Source organism: Staurois parvus, unplaced genomic scaffold (genome assembly GCF_062004578.1).
Source record: "Staurois parvus isolate SC_StPar_1 unplaced genomic scaffold, SC_StPar_1.0 ptg001045l, whole genome shotgun sequence".
Taxonomy (NCBI): Eukaryota; Metazoa; Chordata; class Amphibia; order Anura; family Ranidae; genus Staurois; species Staurois parvus.
Genome location: NW_028318841.1, coordinates 7,604,917 through 7,629,981, shown reverse-complemented (window position 1 = coordinate 7,629,981; position 25,065 = coordinate 7,604,917). Strand labels below are relative to the sequence as shown.

At 41.2% G+C, this 25,065-nt stretch overlaps 1 protein-coding gene and 1 pseudogene across 2 annotated transcripts in view; one reads left to right on the top strand and one right to left on the bottom strand.

Annotated features, from left to right (window-relative positions):
• HTR2C (5-hydroxytryptamine receptor 2C) overlaps positions 1 to 25,065 on the top strand; it is a 698,015-nt gene that overhangs the window by 132,707 nt on the left and 540,243 nt on the right. The window lies entirely within an intron of this gene.
• Positions 10,927 to 11,870, bottom strand: LOC149440949 (uncharacterized; annotated as a pseudogene).

Below are 25,065 nucleotides of genomic sequence, written 5' to 3'. Positions count from 1 at the left end.
TCAGACAGTGAGAGCTCCCCGCTGCTCTCATCCATCACACTTAGGATTTTGAAAGCCTTCTCACTAGTATAAGTTTTTTTACATGGATGGCTCTGGGACAGGTAGACTGCTGATGTTGTCTGTGGGATAAGTACCCTGGTGATAATAATCTAGAGTGGGGACAAACAGAAAGCAAATTTATGAAATACCTTCTTCAGCTCTGTGTATAAAAAGGAGCATGGGGGAGCTCTTGTCCATAATGGGCATGGTATTGACACAGCTCCAGATGATCCACATTGGCTCAAATTGATATGATTCAAAAATATTTAGAAATAAAAAAGATGAGTAAAGCACCTGGACCGGATGGCATACACCCATGGGTCCTTAAAGAATTGAGATGTCATTTCAAAGCCATTGTTTCTAATTTTTAGGGACTCTTTAATGACTGGCATAGTATCAGTGGATTGGCGTAAGGCCAATGTGGTGCCAGTATTTAAAAAGGGGGTCAAAATCTTTACCAAGTACTTATAGACCTGTTCGTTTAACTTCTATAGTTGGGAAGATACTGGAGAGTTTAAGAAAAGACCACATAGATGAGTTCTTGCTGGAAAAAAATGTTTTAAGCAACAGACAGCATGGATTCATGAAAGACAGAAGTTGTCAAACAAATATGATTTATTTTTATGAGGATGTGAGCAAAAAAAAAACCCTGGACAGTGGGGTGGTGGTGGACGTGGTATACTTGGGTTTTTGCAAAAGCATTTGACACAGTTCCCCACACACGGCTAATGTGTAAGGTAAAGTCTACGGCTTGGAAAAATCTGTATGTAAATGGATAGAAAACTGGCTAAAAGATTGTATTCAGAGAGTAGTGGTTAATGATTCATACTCTGAATGGTGTAGGGATGTCAGTGGTGTACCCCAAGGTTCAGTGTTGGGACCCTTACTTTTTAATATATATTATTTATAAAAGATATAGGGTCTGGGATCAAAAATACCACTTCAGTCTTTGCAGATGACACCAAGCTATACACTGGAATAACATCTTTACAGGATGTTTCCAACTTACAAGCCGACCTCAATGCACTGTTTAATTGGACAACTATGTGACAAATGAGGTTTAATGTTGATAAATGTAAGGTTATGCACTTGGGGGCTAAGGTGCACTGAAGGCCAATAGTAACACTGGTAGGCACTGTGACAGGGGATGTGATCTGTGTATGCACTGTGTACAGAATTGTAACTCACTTTTAGAAGATTCCTCTCCTCACACAAGATCTGTGTGTGAGGAGAGGAAGCTGGTAACAGTGAGTTACCGCTCTGTATTTACATTTGTGACCAGCTGTGATTGGACACAGCCGGTCACATGGTAATGAGCTGCAGCCAATGGCTCTTTACCTTGATTGATGATGGGCTGTGTCCAAGGGTGCACCAGTGATAGCTGGGGCACGCATGCACTGCTACAGTAAAAGGACGTCATATGACGTCCTCCCAGAAGGAAAGAGCCCCCGCCAATCCATCATTTCCTTATATGGTGGGTAGGAGGCAGTTAAGGAAGAGAAACTCCCACTTGCCAAAGTAGAAGAAGTCTTCTAGCCTTCATGGCTGTCTGATTCCAGGATGTTTCAGATGCTTGGGTCCAGGACATCATATTTAGGGGCTACAAACTGTAATTTTTCTCCAAGCCCCTCCTCATTTTTTTCACTGTCCAACTATCTAGTCTCTCCTCAGTGGCAGAAAGACCTTCTCACTGCTCTAGAGAATCTCTTCTCTCAGGGGGTCATTAATCCTTTCCTGGAGTAAGAAAGGTTCAGGAGATATACTCCAAACTGTTCAAACCTCCAACCTGTTCAAAGGTGAAAGGGGGCATTCACCCCATTCTGAAGCTGAAACTTCTCAACTGATTCCTCTGGGTACAAAAGTTCCAAATGGAATCTGCCTGGTCAGGGATTGCCTCACTTCATCTGAGAGATTATATGGTTTTGTGCTCATCAATGCTAGCTGTGTGTTGTGGTAGGCTCACATTACCAATTTGTGACCCTCCCCTTCAGTCTGTCTACTGCACCTCACGTTTCAGCCAATGTCAACCAAACTGTGCAGTTTCTTCAGGTCTTCAATGGATTCTGAATTTCCAGAAGTCAGTTTGGCCTTGAGTAATATTAAGGGTCAAATCTCACCTTCATGAGTGCCACTACCCTGAGAATTGTAGCAATTCTCTTCCAAATTCCACTTGATCCTTCAGAGGCCTTCTTTTGAACATATTTTCCCTTGACTAACTTTTACATGCATTGTTGCAATGCATGTTGCTATCACTTCTAGGCAAGTCTCTGAGTTGAAAGCTATGATCTATAAGAAACCTTGTCTGTTTTGCACAAGAACAAGGAGGTTATGAGGTGTAAGGCCTCCTTCTTTCCCAGCTTAACAAGGACATTGTTTACATTGTTTTACTATCCTTCTGTCTGGCTGGTAAACATGTTAAGGAGGTCGTTCCCCATTGCTTGGATACGGTGTACAAGTTGCGTTTGGTGTTTGTTTACCTCGCCACTATAGCTTCCTTTTATCACTCTGTCTATCATTCTTGAAGACACCCACGTAGGCCAACCAGCTTCTCTCTCCACTATTGCTAAGTGGATTTAACAACTCATCCTTGGGTCTTATGACCTTAGGGATAGATTCACCCCTTTTCCAGTCAAGGCACATTCTATTAGAATTACTTGTGCTTCTTGGGCCTTTCAGGATCAGACACTGGTTTATCAGTTTTGCAAAGTTATCCTCTTTTTATTTTTTTTTTTGTTCACATTTGTTAGATTTTTTCCTGGTGGCCTTAGCGGGTGCCATTTTCAGTCATAAGGTGCTTCAGGCAGTACTCTAGGATTATTGACACCTTTTTTTTTTCATTGTTCCTCTCTTGAACATATTAGCTATTCATTTTCTGTGTTGCCCACCCCATAGTTTGACTGCTTTATAATGTCCCCCTATATATTGAATATCTTGTTATTGCTTGGTACAAATCTGAGGATGCAGGCAGAATCCTCCACATGCTGGCAGTAGGAGGGTCTGCAGGGCTGTCCCTAAAGCTTTTCCAGTGTCCAATCACCTGAAAGTAGCTGAATACCTATTGGTTCCAGAATGTTATCATGTTTCCTGTGATATACTTCAAAAACACAGTTTTACAGGTGAATGAAAAATTATTTTTTTAATGCATTTGGATAGGGAGACAGGAATGCTTGGTGTCCAGAGTGATGCCATACTTGATGGAAGGCTACAATTGTTTACTGAAAATAACGAGTGTACAAATCGAGCCAATGTGTTTTGGGGATAAGCTCCCCCCTCTTCAGGGCTGATGGTACGTGTAGACGGTGAAAGATGGGCTCTGCGGTGGTAACTGGGACTCTTGTGAGAACAATTGATGACTAGAATTATGCAGACGCACTGTATGTAACATACAATACAGAATACAAAATAGAGTAATGTAGAGTATTTTGAGAACAGCATACAGAATAGAGCAGTCCTCATTATATAATACATACTAAGTGGTTCCATCAAGTGTATGTACAGTAATGTATAGTTCAAAACACAGAGTGGAGAAGTTAGGACAATGTAACATACAATCACATACAGAACAACATACAGAATATTGCTACAAGAAGTATGTAGTTTGAAGTACAGTGTACAAAGTGGTGAAACCAAAAGTATGTACTGCCCTGGCCAAAAGTTTTGAGAATAACACAAATATTAATTTTCACGAAGTTTGCTGCTTTAGTGTTTTTAGATCTTTTTGTCAGATGTTACTATGCATTACAAGCATTTCATAAGTGTCAAAGGCTTTTATTGACAATTACAAGTTATAAGTTTATGCAGAGTCAATATTTTCAGTGTTCACCCTTCTTTTTCAAGACCCCTGCAATGCACCATGGCATGCTGTTGATCACATTTTGAGCCCCACCCTGCCTGATGGCAGTCCAATCTTGCATAATTAATACTTGGAGTTTGTCATAATTTGTGTGTGTGTGTGTGTGTGTGTGTGTGTGTGTGTGTGTGTGTGTGTGTGTGTGTGTGTGGGTTGTTCACCCGCCTTCTGAGGATTGACCACAAGTTCTCAATGGGATTAAGATCTGGGGAGTTTCCTGGCCATGGACCTGAAATTGCGTTGTTTTGTTCCCCAAGCCATTTAGTTATCACTTTTGCCTTAAGGCAAGGTGCTCCATCATGCTGGAAAAGGCATTTTTTGTTACCAAACTGTTCTTGGATGGTTGGGAGAAGTTGCTCTCGGAGGATGTTTTTGTACTATTCTTTATTCATGGCTGTGTTCTTAGGCAAAATTGTGCGTGATCCCACTCCCTTGGCTGAGAAGCAACCCCACACATGAATGGTTTTAGGATGCTTTACTGTTGGCATGACACAGGACCGATGGTAGCACTCATCTTTTCTTCTCCAGACAAGGTTTTTTCCAGATGCCCCAAACAATCGGAAAGGGGATTCATCAGAGAAAATTACTTTACCCCATTCCTCAGCAGTCCAATCCCTGTACCTTTTGCAGAGAATCAGTCTGTCCTTGATGTTTTTCCTGGAGAGAAGTTGCTTCTTTGTTGCCCTTCTTGACACTAGGTTATCCTCCAAAAGTCTTCACCTCACTGTGTGTGCAGATGCACTCACACCTGCCTGCTGCCATTCTTGAGCAAGCTCTGCACTGGTGGTGCCCCAATCCCGTAGCTGAATCCATTTTAGGAGATGGTCTTGGCTCTTGCTGGAATTCTTGGGTGCCCTGAAGCCTTCTTCACAACAATTGAACCTCTCTCCTTGAAGTTCTTGATGATCAGATAAATGGTTGATTTAGGTGCAATTTTAGTAGCAGCAATATCCTTGTCTCTGAATCTCTTTTTGTGCAAAGTAATGATGACTGCATGTGTTTCCTTGCAGGTAAATTAATATTTGTGACATTCTCAAAACTTTTGGCCAGGGCTGTAATGTATGTAATGCAACTGCTGTCAGGTTGTTCCTAAATTAGAAGAGTTCAATACTGGATCTAATGTATGAAGTCACTGGATTCTCTGAGTCCATCCTGTGTTGAGCCCTGATGAAGGAGTGGTGTTGCCCCTGAAACACATTGACATATTTTATATAACTTTTTTATTCACAACTAAAATTATCTTAGACACTTTTATCTGACTTTGGTTTGATACTCCTTCCTGTATTTCTATTGTTTATTAACTTGCGGAGACAGAGTTACTGGAACAAGACACCCAAAAATCAGCAAAACATCCCAGACCCTTAAGTAGCAGCAAACTGATAGCTGTCCTTTAAGAGCAACTTCTTCTTAACAGCAAAGTTGATGGGAGGCTTCTGCTGAAATATTAGAGCCGCTAACAATAGATTGACACTTTCACTCTATATAGTGACACAGTCATGGGTACCTTAAATAGTCAAGCAAAAGATGTAATACTCACAGGTAGCAGCTTCTTCCAAGCTCTCCAGGACACTATACTGCAGAGAAGACGCACCATAAAATTCTCCCTCTAGGTTGTAAACTTTTAGTTACTATCGATTATTTGGCCTTTTCCACAGGCCAGCTTTGAATTTTTTAGGTTCAGTTTCGTGCCCCCAAGGGAACAAAATCTTCTTTAGACCCAGATTTAGGACCTCAGGAAAACCCTTTTTCATGCTGGCTTTCTTTCCCAGGCAAAGGCCTGGGAAGCAATAACAAGGACGTCTCATGCTGACATCCTCTTCAAACAGAAACCTGCAAAGAAAGAGTGACTCTCTCACATTGGCATACTTTCCAGGCAGAGGCCTGGGAGGGAAGGATCCTAGATTGTTGCTCCAAATATTTACCATCTCCTCCCAGCTCACATCACAGGAATAATATGCTTAACGATTGGCCAAGGCAGATACTGTAAAAATTCATAATTCCTTACATTGTTAGTTCTCACACTAACAACAACAACAGGCAGAAATAATAAATGTCCTGAGCTTAGGAGAAGCTCAACAAATACAGGTATCATAAGCAAAGTTTAGGTTGATTACAGCCTAGCTGCAAACACTGAATTTGGGTAGGGGCATTCCGGATTGAGGCAGGGTTCCTACATACAGTATCTCACTTTTTGCTATGTATGTTATGTAAGGCTCTTTCATTGTAATCTGATAGAAAGATGGTACTGGCCGTTGTACTTCTTTTTTTTAATAAATATGCAAGAACTGTGCTGAAGAATTGTAGGTTATACTCAACCTTTATGTAAAGTGGTTGTTAACCTCAGAAGTGAAGTATGAACAAAGCATAGCCCTCTATCGTGTGTACTTGTCTCAATTAAGAGCACCAAGTGTCATTTCTGTCTGCAGCTTCATTCCTCTCTTATCAGCATCAGTCACTTCTGAGAAGTTTTCCTGATATCAAGAGAAAAAAAGGTGACGAGGTGGGACCTCTAGCACACAGCTTGTGATTAACAGCCCCAGCTCTGTTCCTGTGTGCTTTTGTGAATGGGATGTGTTCCTTCTGTCCAATTGGCTCTCAGTGTAATTTAAGCTCTCCAACCCCTGTTTTCTGAAAGCTCAAACATACTTTATATATTCTGGACTTTCAATGAATGTAGAAAAGAGAAGACTACAGATAAACAGGTATACCTTATGTAGGAGGATGTGCTTAATTTCTGTGCATCACCCTAGGCCAGTTACTTCACTGGGTGTATGTAAGGGTTTACAACCACTTTAAAGTTTACCTGTACATTAAAATATTCACATATTCTTAACAAACAGTAAAAGATATTTAAAGTAAAATTATTAAAGCCAGATATTTTATTTTTTGGTTTAAAAATCACAAAAATGTTATACTTCCCTGCTCTGTGCAGTGGTTTTGCACAGAGCAGCCCCAATCCTCATCTTCTCGGGTCCCTCACCTGTGCTTCTGGCCCCTCCCTCCAGCCTGGTGCCCCCAGAGCAAGCAGCTTGCTATCGGGGCACCTGATCCCAAACTGCTGCTGTGTGTCTATTAACACATGGAGCATTGGCTTAGTCCCACCCTCTGCTCTCTCCTCATTGGCTTACTGGCTGTGATTAAAAATGACAGTAGTGGGTGCCAACAGCTAACACTGCTGTCTCAGTCAATGAGGAGGGAGAGACCCCGGACAGCCAAGGCTCCCGTGCAGGTTGCTGGATTGAGATGGGGCTCAGGTAAGTATTAGGGGGGGGCTGGGGAGGCTGTTATGCAAAGAAGGTGTTTTACCTTCATGCATAGAATGAGAATAGAATAGAGCCTTTACAACCACTTTAACCACTTGACAACTGAGCTGTAGCCGAATTACAGCTACAGCATGGTTTTCCAGTTCTGGGAGGGCACCCAGCTATGCGCATCCAATGCTATCTCTGATTGCTGTGACCTAGGGACACAGCTGATCACATGACAAGGTAAAAGGCCAATCACAGCAGCTTTTTACTGTGTAATTAGCTGTGTCCAATGACACAGCTGATCACAAAGTAAAGTTTCCGGTTATCGGCAGCACTTTCTTCACACTGTCACAGCGAGAGGAAAGTACTGCCAATAACCAGCAAGTGTCACAGAGGAAATCTGCACTGATTATCAGTGCAGCCTCAAGTGCCCAGCAGTGCCACCCATCAGTGCCCAGCAGTGTTGCCCACCAGTGCTGCCAGTCAGTGCCCATCAATGCTGCCTATCAGTGCCCATCATTGCTACCTATCAGTGCAGCATCATCAGTGCCTCCTCATCAATTCCCACCAGTGCCACCTCATCAGTGCAGCCTATTAGTGCCCATCAGTGTTGCCTATCAATGCCGCCTCATCAGTGCCCATCAGTGCCTATCATTGCCATCTATCAGTGCCCAGCAGTGCTGCATATCAGTACAGCATCATCAATACCGCCTCATCAGTGCCCATCAGTGCTGGCTATCAGTGCCTATCCATGCTGCCTATCCATGCAACCTTGTCATTGCACATCAGTGAAGGAGAAACTTTACCTATACCTTATAATAGAAACAAAGAAAAACTTTTTTTTTAAACGTTTTGCCCTGTTTTTGTTTATAATGCAAAAATGAAAAAAACAAACAAAACAGTGGCGATTAAATACCACCAAAAGAAAGCTCTATTTGTGTGAAAAAATTATAAAAATTTCACATGAGTAGAGAGTTGCATGACCGCTCAATTGTCATTCAAAGTGCAACAGTGCTGAAAGCTGAAAATTGGCCTGGGAAGTAAGGGGGTAAAAGTGCCCAGTAGGTAAGTGGTTAAAACAAACTATCTACAACCTTACACTGATAAGTAATTTATCCTCAAAGAGTCAGGCTTCAGTCAGTATCTTATAGTTTAGAAACACCTATTGTGTATTTACATTGCTAACATTCTGCACTCCATACAAAATAGAGATGAAAAGAGATTTTAGTGCTTCTGTTGTGAACTTTGAAGGTAACTTTCTCTCACTCTGCTTATAGCTGACCAGGGGCGGACTGACAACTCATGGGGCCCCGGGCAATAGGGGATCATGGGGCCCCTGTGTCCTTGCCCAAACTCAAAAAAGCCTATGAAAAAGGTACCAGGGGCATCTCATGGGGCCCCCTACTGACCCCAGGCCCTCTGGCAGTGCCCACGTTTCCAAATAGTCAGTCCGCCCCTGTAGCTGACTGAATACAGGCTTGTTTTAGAACACCTTTACTGCTTGTTCAGAATATGTAAATACTTTATGTTGCATAGTCTTGGCACAAGTTAACTTTAAATTCTCCCTTTTACAAGAAAAAGCACAGCATTTGCACTATTTTACGTAAATATTTACAAAGACATTGGTTTCTTTGGCTGCGGCTGGGGATCTGTTAATGAATGCAGAAGCTTAAAAGAATGCCTTTAATGTCAAAATAGTCTTAAATATGGTGTTAATAATTTATGTTATAGCTAAAATGAAAAAGATTTAAGTGGAGGAATTTAATTCATGTATGTTAAGCCAGTCATTTAATCACATATGAATCCATTAATCTTTCCCATGACTGATAAAGCATTCTATAGATTCTGCATTAGGATAATAATTTTCCCATATATTACAAACAGAAGACAGTAGCAAAGAGGAAGGTCATAATGTATTGATCTTGTCTGCATTCACCCTACAGATAGAATGGTTTAAAAATGCCATAAATCTATAAACTGTACTGGGATAATGAACATGATAAGGCCGTTGGCAGGTTAATAACTTAGCTTAGACTGGTATGGATGAGTGCACTCCACAGCAGATGCATATGCACATGGCTATTGGAAGCATTGTGATCTTTATTTGCTGAATAGGATTGATGTCCCTTTAGGAATTATGGCTGTGGTTACCACAAATTAATTTATCAATGTCGCAATTTTCAGTAATTTCCAATAAAGAAGCTATTTTAAGGACCACTAAACCCAACATTTGCCATTTGGTGGGAAATAGCATATTACCAAAAATAGATATCATAGATTGAACATAATGGGTACTCTGGCTATATATATATATGTTCACCTGTCGTGGGGTGCCATATACAGACATAATTGTGACAACAGCAGTGTCAGGTCCCAGCCCATGGGTAAACTTACACAGCGCTGTCACAAATGTGAAAATGGCACTCTCGTCCTAACTCTGCACAAGGATTTCTAGCTTGTAGGACCACAATTTAGGTGCCTACAGACTAACAGCGATTGACACTGGGGCTGGTTGTCTACATAGTTAACTTGTTACACACCAAAACAGCTTACACAGTTTTATTAGAAACCTGAACCATTTACAATAATCACAGTAACAAGGAATTGTCTGTAATGTCCACTCTCACGCAGAGGTTCACAATATAGTAGGGCTTTTAAAAAGAAAGGGATTCTTTAAGTTCTGTGCATTCAAGAGAATGTTAATGTTTTAGAAATATATTTTATTTAAAAAGAAAAAGAAAAATTGAGCAAACAAAATATTTACAGATAATGGATATTGGAAAAGAATATCAACAGAAAAATAAATGTAAATAACAAAGAAAAGTGCGCAACAAGTCTTTGAGTTCAGACAGAGTTCTGATGTTACAGAGTCTTTGGGCTTGCAAGTGATAAGACTTTTTGCTTTGATGATAAAGGAGAGCTCTAGACTTGTCATGCAGTCCTCTTTTCTGGACCCCTGAGGTGTGTTGACTGAAATGGCTTGACCAATCAAGAGGTCTGAAGGGTGAATGAAGGGATAATAAAAATGTTAATGATTATGTGCTGCCACTTCAGATACAGCTTTATAAATGCATTAATATTTTGTTTACCCTGTGCCACAATCTAGTAACCCATACTTTTTTGTACAGCATAAAAATACCTATTGAAATAATCTAAATGCACTCTTAATCATATGCTTATATCACTTAGGAGATGGAAAGTTCCTGCTCCAATTTATGCACCTCATAGTATAGGTGTGTGTTGTATCACAATTACGTGGGTTACGTGGGTTTTTGGGTTTTATTTCAGATGTGCAAAGAGAGATCCCACAAACAAACTGTATGCATAACATTTAACTAATGGAAGATGAAGATAACACATGTAATAATATTGGAAAAAGTAACAAAATACTTAGCAACAGGTAGAATAGAGCTGCTCTTCCACGGGTCCCCGCCTGTTTTCAAAGCTTGGCAGATGATCAGGGCAGACGTGTGCTTATTGCAGTTTTTATAGAGGACTAGTTTATTCCAGTTTTGGCTGTGGTATATACAGGACTAGTAAGTAACAACCAATGGTAACTGTTTGGAAAGTGACATCACCTTTAAAGGAAGATAGCACACATTTCCTGAAAGGAGTTGGTGGGCTCAGCTATACGATCAATTTACAATGACATTCCTACAGCATTAGAACAGTTAGATCTCGTTCACACCCAGATTTAGGACCTCAGGAAAACCCTTTTTCATGCTGGCTTTCTTTCCCAGGCAAAGGCCTGGGAAGCAATAACAAGGACGTCTCATGCTGACATCCTCTTCAAACAGAAACCTGCAAAGAAAGAGTGACTCTCTCACATTGGCATACTTTCCAGGCAGAGGCCTGGGAGGGAAGGATCCTAGATTGTGCTGAGGTTTCCCAATCAAATTTTTCCAGTATACTAAGTAAACAGCATTTTGTATCTAAAAAGAGGGACACCTGAAACACTGAATTCAGTGTGTCCACCACCCCCTTCAATAAGAATGTAATTTTGGACAGCTCCACAGGAAATGGATCAAGTCTCCATGGTTTCTTTTATATCTGGTGCATGAGGGCTCTGGCAGAATGCCCATTTTGTGTAGTCTATGAGGAGTATAGTATACCTGTAAACGTATATATATTTGGGTCAACCTCTGTGTCACATTTAAAGAACAAGTTACTACCGTTTGGAAGGCTTCCTCCCACTGGTCCTCCGCAAGCTGACCTACATCATCCTCCCATTTCTCCACCACCCTTAAGGGATGCTGTTTAAGAAATTACTGTAAAAGCATGGCATAGCAGAGTGATATAAAGCCCTTAGAGGGCTCAGCATCTCTAATGAGGGTAAAAATGGGAGTAGGAGACAAATCCCATTCAGAAGATTTACTTTGAGCCTCAATTGCATGACATAACTGCATGTAATAAAAATACATAGAGGATGGTAGGTTAAATTTCATTTGGAGGTCAACAAAGGACAAAAGAACCCCATTGTGAAATATATGTCAGAGGTGTGTAACACCATATACCCTCCTCCTTGCACCATATTGCAACTTATCCAGCTCCATACAAGCATTATTCTGCCAGATGTGACTAAATTCTGTAAACCCAATTACCTTTCGAAGGAGTTTAGTTTTGTTCCAGATTTTCTAAATAAGGTTAAATGTGGGATAAGATTTGTGCAGTTTTCTGAAAGCTTGAGGTTCAAGCACCTGTGGAATAGATTCCCTGCCAGTAGTATAAAGCATCACAACCATTGATGAACTACAATTAGAGCTATCGTGCTCAACTGCCATATTCAGGGTACCAAGCAGATGCTGCAGCTGGGCCGACAAGTAATATATCCAGGAGATGGGCAGGGCCAGACCACCATCATCTTTAGGGAGTTGCAAATGTTCTAGATTTATTCTAGGAGTATGATCCTTCCAGATTAAAGCACAGAAATAGAATATTAAGTATCTTGAAAAGCTTCAGTGGAATCATCATTGGGAAACTGTGAAGGGAATAAAGCAATTGAGGCATGAGAATCATCCTAATTACATTTACTTTCCCAGCCACCGAGAGGTGAAGGGAATTCCATACTTTGGTGCAGTTACAGAACCACTGTAAAAAGGGGGAGATATTCAGGTGGCAAAAATCACAGATACACGGGGTCACCTGCACCAACAAATATTTAAAATGATAGGAACAGGATAGGTTAGAGCTACAGTTTTTGCATCATCCCCATGTAGTAAGATTAGAGCAGATTTCGACCAGTTTATAGTAAGTCCTGAAAATATGCCAAAATCTCTGATAGTGGCAAGGGCCTATTACAAAGAAGAGTCCATGTCCCCAAGCATTAGCAGCATATCATCCGCATAAAGCATTACCTTCTTGTGCATATCGCCATAAAAGAAGCCTACAATATGAGGATTAGATCTGATCATAATAGGCCCAGTGGATGCTGTCAAAGGCCTTTGTAGTATCCAAGGACAGCAACAACCTGTAGCCTTTGTTGCCTGCTGGTTATTGCATATTAAGAAAGAGACTTCACAGATTGATGGCTGTGGATTTATTCGTCATGAAGCTGGCCTGGTCAGAATGCACAATAGACACAATAACCCCATTCAGTCTGAATGCCAGAACCTGTGCTAGGAGTTTAATGTTGCTCTGTAGTAGTGTGATCGGCCTATAAAAGCCTGGGTCAACAGAATCTTTATCTGGTTTCAAGAGAAGAATAATGTTTGCCTTAGACATGAAGGGGGGACAAAGCCTGCCTCACAAGTGAAGTATTAAATACCAGTAATAATCATGGTAATATCACATCAGCATATTATTTGTAAATCTTCATGGGAAGACCATCCTCCCCAGGTGTTTTGCAATTCAGGAAGTAACTGACCACCTTCTGGAGTTTCTAAATGGCAAATGGGGAGTTTAATGTCTGTCTCTAAGATAAGGAGGGTTGTGGAAAGGAAATTTGGTGAAAATAACTGTTCAGATCTTGGGGGGTATATAATGCATTGTGGAGGTATAAAGCTTCATAGAACATTGCCAATTCCTGCATCACTAAGTCTGGGGAGTGTACTTAAGGACCCACCTAGGATCTAATAGCTTCTATGGCAGCCAACCTTTGGTGAGAGCTCGCAAATTTTGCTGAAAGGCAAATAAAAAATCTTTCCTTCTCCTCTGAGGAGGATAGCAAATTCTCATAGGCAGATTTTGCCTCCCTGGCAGAGTCAGAGGGGTTATTAATGTATTGTTTCTATAGTTATTGAATCTGGGACTTTTAACCTTAGTTATTTCAGCTATTAAGAGACCCTTTAAATATGCACATCAGAGTCCATCTATTTCCCCTCTCATGCATTGGGAGTTGTTTAAAGCAAATAACTCAGCCATGCCCTGCTCCATCTCCTCAAGAGTTTTAGCCAAAAGGTGTTATACTTCCATGGAGCCCTAGACAATGTGGTAGGTGGAGACACCAGGAGCTTTACCACCACAGGAGAATGGTCTGAGACACTACAAGGACCATATGTAACATCAGATACAAAAGGAAGCATACCTGATTTACCCATACCAAGATAAATTCTAGATAGTAAATAAGCACATCAAGGGAAATAGACAAGTGGCTTGTAACCCAGTGGGATGACAAAGCCCACCCTGCCAGGCAGTGTATAGAAGTGCAAGATATATGCAGCAAACCTCCACAAGTCTGCATAACACATCCCTTGTGGGCTTGTATTTCTGTCAGCAATGCAAGGCAATGCACAGGCACAATGGTGTCAACCCATGTTAGGTCAAATGTTTTAGGACACAAAAAGTAAAAGTCAAATCAAAAGCAAAAAGGAAAACAATTAAAGAAAATATTGTAGCTGCCAAAAGGTCTGAACAGTTGTCTGAAAAGGTAGCTGTGCACATAGATAAAACCAAACCACAGGTATCTAGTAGAAAAATAACTCTGTGTAGCTCACAGATTAAACAGCAATATTATTCCCCCCAGCCCCACAGTATCAAAAAAGAACATATTTGAAACAAAAGAAGGTGCACCTCAATGCTGAAACTTGTGTATGCATAGCAAAAATCACTCCTGTTTGTCATCACCGCATTGGTGGGGGAGATCAAGCTTTCTCATTGCGATCAAGCCAGGTGGAAGCATCCTTTGCAGAGTCTAAGAAATGCACTTACCCTCTTGCTGTGGCACAGAGCCTTTTATAACATCACATAGGACAGTCGGAGATGCCACAGGCACTGGTTAACATCGGTGAACTTGGCCCTGCAGTGCTGGATTTCTGTGGAGATAGACACTCTAGTTCCGTTGAACTGGATGTTGGCACGTTTCCGCACATGATGTAGAACTGCCTTCTGGTCATGATACTAGAGAATCCTGGCTTGTATGGCCCAAATTGGGCCTCTTAGTTGAGGTGGGTGAGTCGGTGTGTGATGAGCCATCTCCATACTAAAGAAAGGTGTAAATGCATCTTTGCGAAATAACTCCACAAGCCAGATCTCCACAAAGGCGGTGAGGTCCCTCTCCTCAGCAAGCTCAGGCAGGCCCACTGTCCAAATATTATTACAATGGAGATGGTTCTCCATGTCTTCCGCTCTGTTGTTAGTATCCTTTGCCAGCTGGTAGGCTGTTTGAGTATTACGGGTCAAGGGAGGGAGCTGATCCTCTATGTTGGTTATGCGACTTCCAGACACAGTCGTCCTCTCTCTTATCTTCTGTGGATCTTTTCTCAGTAGGAACACTTCCTCTCTCAAATCCCCAAAATTGATCCTTAAGGGTATTCACTGAATCTGTACATTTATTTACTGCCCTTGAGATTTCAGCAAATGTTGGTTGCTCCAACTCATCAGTCTCAGGATCAGGTGAAGCAGGAGTTTGAGTATCAATGCTGGCTGCTGAGGGATTGGCAGGCAAGATGGCTGCCCACTCCTACTCCTCCAGTGCAGGAGAGGAAGAAAACTTTGAGTCCTCCATCTAATCTGCCTCTAATGTCCCCGATAATTTCTGGGCATAATACAGCATTTCGTGCAGTGGTCCCTTACCCTGATGTCACAGGGACTTGTTGCCCGTATCGTTAACTTTCTTCGAGGCTCATGGTATTCTCTGAGGCATGGCCGTGGTGATGCCATCTTGAAGGTCCGGGGCTGCCACATCCCCCTGGTACAGGGGGCCAGCAGTGGTTTCAGGGAGGTAACAGAGGCAGTAGATAGTGGGTTAAGATGGAGCTACAATGAGAGACAGTCTGGGGGAGGATCATTTGATCAACAGCAGGAGCTGTGGGAGAAGCTTCCTCTCACATGCTGGTCTTGGCCACACACTCCATAATACCTCCTTTAAATGGATCTTGGTTGCTTGCTAAGTGTTTTTTAGGTGTTTCTAAGCATTCTTATCCCATATTCTATTCTACTAAAAATCCATCAACCATAAACTGGCTTTTTGGTTTTGGATTTTGCTATTAACTTGGTACATAGATACCGTACCATAGCATTTCTTACCTTTTTACTTTAGTTTTTAGTTATTGGTGCTTGTGTCCTTCTGATGAATTTTCCCTTTCCCTTCCTTTTCTGGAGATGCAATGATGAATTAGAAAGAATTCCTGAATAGTGAGTAGAATTCCTATTTTAGAGTTGTAACAGGGACAGATGAAGCAGTTGGAAGATTTTCTATCACTTTTTGTTCTGGTGACAACTCAAACCTTGGATTTCCCATTACTATCTGTCCCAATAACAATAGTCCCCAGGACAAATAGAAGGGGTAAATCACCTTAGCAGAGAGACAGACATCGATTACAAATGTGACACAAAGTTGAAGGGTATATAGTTTGTTACTCAGATTTTAGGCATCAGTAGTTCGTGATGCAGAGTTCAAGGGTCAGTAGTTTTTTATGTAGAGTTCAGGGGTCAGTCATTTGTGATGCAGCATTAAGAAGTCAGCAGAAAGTGAGGTAGAGTTCAGGGGTCAGCAGTAACTGATGCAGAGTTTAGAGGTCTACAGTCAGTAAAGCAGAGTTCAGAGATACCAATTAGCAAACCAGAGAATTCAAGCACAGGTACAGACATTGCCTTGTATCTGTAATCTTTTCCCTTCATTTCTTTCCCTCATACATCTACTCGTGGCCTGGCACTGGGAGGGGCAACAAAGGATGCTGTGTGGGCGCCCAACCTGACCCTAACAACTGATGACATAATCATCTGGTAGGACATGGGCAGCTGGACCCACAGAGCCTGGAATACTGTATTTGTATTCCAAGCACTGAGACAAATGGCAGCATGTGGCTCCACACAAAACAAAAATTTCTTGGTCCACCTACCTGTGCTAAAAGTTGGAACAACGTTTAAGCATTTTTCCACAAGACCCCTGGAAACCTAAGAAGACACCCCAGGGTGCTGCGGTACCCTGTTCAGAAAGGAGTTTCTAGACAAGGCTATATTTCTCTTTGGTCAAGTAGAGGATAAGCAAGTTAACAACTATATGCATTATGTGGGAAAACAGGTGCAGAGGATGAATGCCAAGAGATAAATTGTGAAATTTAACAAGGTGGCTGACTTTCATGTGGAACTGAACTGTATGTCTAAGTTGCATAACTTGCATTTGATTTAACTGGCAATTCATGTTATTTTCATCTTATAATTATGTAAAAGGAATACTTTTTTTGTCTTCTCACTATTATTTATACTGTATATGTGTAGCGGTGACATATGCTGTATATGTAGTAATGGCATATGCTGTAAATTGAGTGATGACATATATGTCAGTGATGGTTTAGAGTTTTTAGAACTGATTGTGTTTAGAAGTGAGCATCATGTAAATTCAGCTTTACTTTCAGGAGCTATAATGAGGACAATGCAGTTCCTTAAATCCTGCACCTTGGCCATTCTTAGGGCTCTCGCTATTCAAGTGGGCATGCCTCCTTTTTTTGCATTGTGGATAGCCTAAGGGTGTGTGTGTGGGGGGGGGGGGCTATAACCCTTGTCAGGTAATTTGTGCCATATGTGTACTATTGGGATATTTCCCTTCTCATCCTGTCCTATAGCAAAAACAGGAAGGGAGAGGAAATCCCTCAAAGTGAGGGAGTCCCAGTGTGTCTCCAGGGTCACCAGAACCAGTCCCCATTGGAAGATTTCCCTTCTATTAGGGTTCTGATGTCAACCCAAAATTTAGGATTTTCTTTTAATTTTTCTTTTCATAATAATGCTAAACAGGACAAATAGAGGAAGTGAATCTCCCTATCGCGGGCACAGACAGCAATGTAAACTGTCACATGTTCTAATTACTCTCCACTCTATCCAAAACTGGAGTCACTATAATATTTTGCTATCTTTCCTATGAAATAAATTCACTTTCATTTAAAATTTTACGTCTTTCCTACTGAAAATACAAACTAAACCATTTAGACCATTAACTATTAAATAAACACATATAACATTCTCAGCTATTTTAGGTTGGGATGGGGAGGATTAGAATAATGGAAAGGAGCATTTTAGAGTGAAGGTCCGCATTTTTTTTGGCGTCCCCTTTTCTGTGAAATGTAGATTTTTAAAATAATTATTGTATATTGATTTGTTTTCTGGGAAATACATTTTACACACAATCTACAATATTTTGGGCTCTTTTCTCTAAAAAAAATTACACCTATTTTTTTTTTATCATGATAATATCCGGCTTGTCTCTCCCTTTTAAATTGTGGCCTAATAAATCCTTTTATGTACTGTTCATTGATTGCATAATATTTCTGGTTATTGTTTGTAAAATGCACTGCTCAAAAAAATGTAAGGAACACTTTGAAAACACATCAGATCTCAATGGAGAAAAATCTCATGCTGGATATCTATACTGATATGGACTGGGTAATGCGTTAGGAACGTAAGGATGCCCTATTGTTTGATGGAAATGAAAATTATCAACCTACAGAGGGCTGAATTCAAAGACACCCCGAAAATCAAAGTGAAAAAATGATGCAGCAGGCTAGTCCATTTTGCTGAAATTGCATTGCTGCAACTCAAAATGGTACTCAGTAGTTTGTATGGCCCTCACATGCTTGTATGCATGCCTGACAATGCTGGGGAATGCTCCTATTAAGAGAACGGATGGTGTCCTGGGGGTATTTCCTCCCAGATCTGGACCAGGGCATCAATGAGCTCTTGGACAGTCTGAGGTACAACCTGGCAGCGTTGGATGGACCGAAACATGATATCCCAGAGGTTTATTGGATTTAGGTCAGGCAAGCATGGGGGACATTCAATGGTATCAGTTCCTTCATCCTCAAGGAACTGCCTGCATCTTCTCATCACATGAGCCCAGGCATTGTCGTGCACCAGTAGGAACACAGGACCCACTGCACCAGCCTAGGGTCTAACAATGGGTACAAGGATCTCATCTTGATACCTAATGGCAGTCAGCGTGCCATTGTCTAGCCTGTAGAGGTCTGTGCTGCCTACCATGGATATGCCTCTCCAGACCATCATTGTCCCACCACCAAACCAGTCATTCTGAATGATGTTACAGGCAGCATAACATTCTCCATGGCTTCTCCAGACCGTTTCATGTCTGTCACATGTGGTCAGGGTGAACCTGCTTACATCTGTGAAAAGCACAGGGCGCCAGTGACGGAACTGCCAATTCTGGTGTTCAATGTCAAATGCCAATCGAGCTCTCTGGTGCTGGACAGTGAGCACAGGGCCCACTAGAGGATGTCGGACCCTCACGCCACCCTCATGAAGTTTGTTTCTGACTGTTTGGTCAGAGTCATTCACACCAGTGGCCTGCTGGAGGTCATTTTTGTAGGGCTCTGACAGTGCTCATCCTGTTCCTCCTTGCACAGAGGAGCAGATACTGGTCCTGTTGATGGGTTAAGGACCTTCTACGGCCCTGTTCAGCTCTCCTAATGTAACTGCCTGTCTCCTGGAATCCTGATGAGTAGGGAAAAAAATGACAGTGGCCTCCACCTGTAAAACCATTCCTGTTTTGGGGCTCGTCTCATTGTTTGCCATCTAGTGCACCTATTGCTAATTTCATTAACACCAAAGCAGCTGAAACTAATTAACAACTCCCTCTGCTACTTAACTGACCAGATCAATATCCCAAGCGTTTAATTGACTTGATTCTATACTCTGATTAAAGAGTATTCATTTAATTTTTTTGAGCAGTGCAATTCACTCTAATTTCCATTTGCTGATAAAACATGTTTCTTTCTTTAAAATCTCGATCTAAAAAAACTGTGTGCATACTGTACATTAATATCATATGTGCAATATTCTTGGCTATTTTCTGTGAAATATTTTTTCAGTTTGATGCTGGATACACACTTTTAATTTGAGAAAAATCTTATCATTGATCTGCTTTAATTAATATTAATTATTACTTCCTGTTCTCTTTCATTATAATCCTTGAAACCTCCTTTTGAATTGTCAGTGTCCACCTTTGCATTATGCTAACAACCTTCCACATTGTACAACTAAAGTGGTTTTAGAGGCAGAAGGGGTTTTTACCTTGATACATTCTATGCATTAAGGTGATACCTTATGAACCCCACCTCGATCCAGCAATATGCATTAGAGCCATGGCTCACTCTCTCTTCATTGGCTCACACAGTGGCAGGAGCCATTGGCTCCTGCTGCTGTCAATCAAAGCCAGTGAATGTATTTTCTACATTAAAAAATTTATAAAAATATATACAATATAAACATTTAAAGGAGGTGTTTTTAAGTAGTGTTGGGCTCATTGTTCGAGTCAAACATTGGCCATTCGTGTATTCACCGAACACACGAACGGTAAGGAGTGCCCCACAATGCACTGCGCTCTGACAGTGCATTGTGAGAGCCATGATTGGCAAAAGCAAAGCAACCACAGGTCATGTGCAATGTTTTGGCCAATCACAGTACAATGCACTGTGAAATCGTGGCTCATGCCCCACACTATATAAGGCTGCTTACACTGCAGCCTTATGCATTGTGTTGCTAGACACTGCTGAAGACAGAGGGGAGAATACTCTCCATGAAATATAAATTAATAATAATTAAAAAAAAAATTACTGTGGGGTCCCTCTTAACCTTCCTACCAGACATAAAGGGCCTGGTATGAATTGGGGGGGGGGGGGAGACGCTGTTTCTCTTTTTTTATGTATTTCTTGGCTTTTTTTCTTTAAAGTGTGTGGGGTTCCCCCTAAAAGCCATACCAGGCCCTTACTAAAGGGTAAAATTTCGAAAAAATAAAGACTTTGGAAAAATTCCTTTTAATTGAACAAAAAACAAAATAACAGTTTTTGACAAGTCCTTTAATTTAAGAAAAAAAGCCAAAAAATGGTTCCATTGTTGTAATCCACCATCAGTCAAGGCATCCAGCATTGTCACCATGATGTGAACTCCCAAAATAAAGAAAAACTTTGACGCCTGCTGACCTGACCGCACCCGTCAAGCACTCCCTGCAATATGACAGGTCTGTAAACACTGACATCACTGTTAGCTCCACCTAATTGTTTACATCTGACTATCAACTGTCAGACCTGTCATATTGTCGGTGGGCATCGTTGTTTTTTTTTTTTTCAGTGAGTCAGCATCATCAGGACAATGCTGGACGCTGTGACTGATGATAGATTACATCGATGGAACCTTTTTTGCTTTTTTTTAATTAAAGGACTTGTCAAAAACTGTTGTTTTGTTCAATTAAAGGAATTTTTAAAAAAACTGGTCTCTTTAGTTTTACTCCGTACTTATCCACAAGGGCTTATTTAAAGGGGTACGCTTATGCTAATGAGCCCCTTTGCCCACAGACCCCCACAACCTCTGGACCAGGATTGTGTGGGAGAGGCCCTTGTCCCCATTGGCATGGAAACACTGTCCCCATGCTGAGGGCACATTGGTAAGCCACGGGGGGGAGCTCTATGCCCCCCCTTCCTGCCCTGCCAGGCCTGTGCTCGGATCAAGGGTCTGGTAGAAATTTAGGGGAGACCCCATGCTTTTTCCCCCCATTTATTGTGGTGGGGTTCCCCTGAAAAGTCCTACCAGGTTTAAAGGGCCTGGTATGGCTTTTAGGGGGAACCTCATGCACTACCCCCATGTTTGGGAGGTGGGGTTCCCCTTAAATGTCCTACCAGGCCTAAAGAGCCTGGTATGACTTGTAGGAGGAACCACACACACTTTCAATTTTTTTTTTTAACTGTGGGGTCCCTCGTAACCATCCTACCAGACTTAACAGGTCTGGCATGGGTTAAGATGGGTTAAGAACCTATGCTGATTTTTGTTTTTTTTTTAATAAAAATGTCATTTTTAAAAAAAGTTGCAGTCCTGCTGCAGCAGGTTCTATACATTGTATGGATGTGAAACTTTGCAGGTAGTTTAAGGGGACTTCCCTGGCATGATGTTTAAAGGAATTTTTCTTATTTTTTTCTTTTACTTTAGGCAATGAAAAATGACTGCCCCTTTTAAAAAGGTACTTTTTGAATTTTTTTTATTCACTGAATCATGTCCCTCAGGGCAGTACCCAAGTCCCCATACCCCTTTTATGGCCAATAACATGCATATAAGCCTTCAAAATTGGCACTTTTGAATTTACAGGTTTGAGTCCCATAAGCTTGCATAGAGTTCGAAGTTCGTGGTCGAGCATTTATTAGGTTTGAACATTCAACCAAGAACCAAACACAGGGGTGTTCGGCCCATCACTACTTTGAATTACCAATATCCCATAGACGTGTGCAGTGACATGCCATACACAAAGGCTGCCTGCCACATTGTCTCAGAGCGGGGTAGTTTGTGCTCCCCCTTGGATGTGGGAATAAATTCCTGCTTGATTTTCACATTAGATCAGGGAGGAGTGAAATGTCCCCCTTGAAACTACTCCAAACTTCCTCACCACTAGCACAACAATCTCCTTCTTACCACCATCACATCAACACTCTTCCTCCTCATTGCCAGCGTCTCAATCCTTCTCCTCTTTACTGCCAGCACTCTAATTCTCCCCCCCCCCTTCTACTTATACTCCTCCTCTGCCTCCTGATTCCTCTGCATAACAGGAATGTAGGCATTAGGCAAAGGATACTACTGGTCCTAAGATAACAGGAAGTCCTCCTTTTTCTCCTGCTACTGTGCCTCCAGTTCCCAGTTTATGTAAGCCAAGCAATAACGCAAAAGTAAAAACAATTTATTACACATACTAAGTTTGTGATAGCAGGATACAGTGCTGCTGATACTGTCTGTGGGCATTGAAGTGTTTTGTAACACTATATACAGCTTAATTGCATCGCCTAAGCATGTAATTGAAAGGATTTGTATTTTTGCACCATCACCCTCAAAGCCACATTAAAAAGGAGGACCCTCTCCCTACCTTTTAAATTTTTTTTTGCATTGGTACATGTCCTCCATGGCAGTGCCCAGCTTTCTATGCTCTTTGTTTGACAATCCACTGCCTACTAGGCTTGAAAATTACCAGAATTGATTTTCAAGACTTGCTCCTCATAGACTTCAGTGGGGTTCAGTTTTATGTTTGCACTTTTTGGACTTTATGATGGCTTTGACAAATGTTCCCTGACCCAAACACTATCGCTCAACCTTAGTTGAAGGTTGAAGAGACCAGCTTACACTTTCTTTAGTCTGGCTGAGAAGCAAAGACTATATATTTTTTTTTTTTTTGCTTCATTGATTTTCAGACATTCTTGGGCCCACTAAGATGCTGTCCTACAGGAGTGTCCTGGATATGCCTTGAAGCTACATATTAGCTTGTGTTTTATGAAAAAGAAACAGTAGGAACCTCTAGGGGACACTTGTAAATGGTTAAAGATGCCCCAAACCTGCTTTCAATTAGCCATAAAATGATATACAAGTGACCCAAAAGAGTTACTGAAATGAATAAATGATAACAGGAGGACATAAATAAATGCAGGTCACAAATTAAGATAACTTAAGATATCTTATTTAAACTACATGTTCTCAACTGACGGAGAAAGTGATCATCTCATCCACAAATTAACCTTGTATTACCTCATTATAGGCACTGCTGGATGTCTAAAACTTGGGCTTTTGTTAAGCAAGAGGAAACACTAAAAATGAGGTGGGGGTTAGTAAATATAATACCTTCACAGAAGGAATTATAGTAGAAACAGAAATTAATTTTGGCACCAATGTGTAAAATCTTTAGCATTACTACAATAATGCAGTTACAGACCTTATGACCTTGTGCTGCCCAGGGCCTAAAGTAAAAGGTTAAAATAGCTGTCAGGTTTTACTGCTATCTGGGGCTTTGTTAGAGAGATTTTCCCTCATTTCCTGTTCTGGAGACAACACTTTATCAGACACGAAGTGAGAGAAAATCTGTAGCAGTGATACAGGCTACAATAAAAAGCTAACATATTCTGGCATTCCCCCTCTCCCTTACTGTCCTGGTACATCCTTGTGTTCGGCACTTGCTAGTGCCGCCAGAGGCAGGTTGAGGACAACTTTCTCGCTGATACAGAGCTGAGGTGGTACTCCATCTTAAAAGCATGGCTTCTGCACAAGAATGCAGTTAACTCTTTCTAATCCATGCCCAACTTCTGCAACACTTCTCATTGTTCCTACGGGGACAGTTCCTCACTGAGCTTTAGGATGCTTCTTTCACTTAAAGTGGAACTAAACCCATCAATTTAACAGTTTCAAAAAATAGTCACATTCTCAACACATGCCAGGAATTTAATTATCACATTTGCTTGTGCTCTCTAACAAACGGTCAAACCACCAACTGGCTGGTGTCATAACTGATCATATGTGCACCATCATGGCAGTTAAAGTTGAACTAAACCTCCTATTGCTTTCAGCCAAGACATTTGCCATGTTAGTCTCTGTTTGATCTTTAAGTTGTGAAGAATTTCTGAGCTGGTACTTTGGAGCTTGTACCGGACTTCATCAACCTTTCACCTCACTCCCAGTGACATTGGTCTATACGTTTCACTTTGATATTAGGAAGCTCACTTGTACCTGTTTCTGCTTATTCTACTTCTTTCGGGCTCCTTGGTGGCTGTTTCCCTCATGGAACATGACTGATAAACTAGCAGCAAGGCTCTCAAACTCCTGCAGGTGAACTCTCTCTCCAGCAAAACTCCTGGGCTCTCTTGCCAGGAACCACTGTCCCTCTTTTATATTTCAAGCCAGTGGGTCAGACTTAGAGATAACCCATCAAAGACTAAAGAACAGGGAAAGGCATTAACCCTTACTCTCCCTTCCAGGGCAGCAACCAACTAGCTAGTTCCAACCCGCTTACAAGAACATCACCTATCAGCTTTAGTGTAGTCATACGCTAATGAAGCATGATTGTCTACCTGGGTTACTGCACTTGTTACATGGTTACTGCAATTTGTGTTGTCTTAATGAATAAGCCTTAATATCTGTAAATGTCATCAAAAACATTTTACAAAATTTAGGTTTACCACTCCTCTAAATAGTTGAAGATACTGAGCTTTGTCATGGGGTGCTCTTTACAAAATGGAATTCTCTTAAAGAATCCAATTGAACACTCCAGATTCATTCTTCATACACTCCATGTTCTTTATCACCACCAGACACCTACCAGACCATAAAGAGCTTATGAGATGGAAAGCAAACCTGACCTTCTGGAACAGCTGCAAACTCATTTCCAGAAATACATCAACCCTTCATATGCTGGATCATCTGTTACAGGATGAGTGCATGGCTCTCTAAGTAACTAAATGCGATTAGACCAGGCAATGCATCTTGTTTTCTCATTATACTAAAAACCACAGATGCAGTTAAAAGGACAAAGGGTCATTTGGCATAACTGAGCATAAAAATGTATGTTAACATAAATCCTATTTAAATATGATTAAGCTGTGTTTAATTCATGTTATGTATAAACAACTACAAGGAAAATGTTTAATGTGCTTCTGATTTGTAACTTAGTTTTCTTTTTATCCCCCCAAAAATTTTTTAGGAAAACCTTGAAGAAGCTATTTCAGTTAATGTTTATCTAAAAGCAAT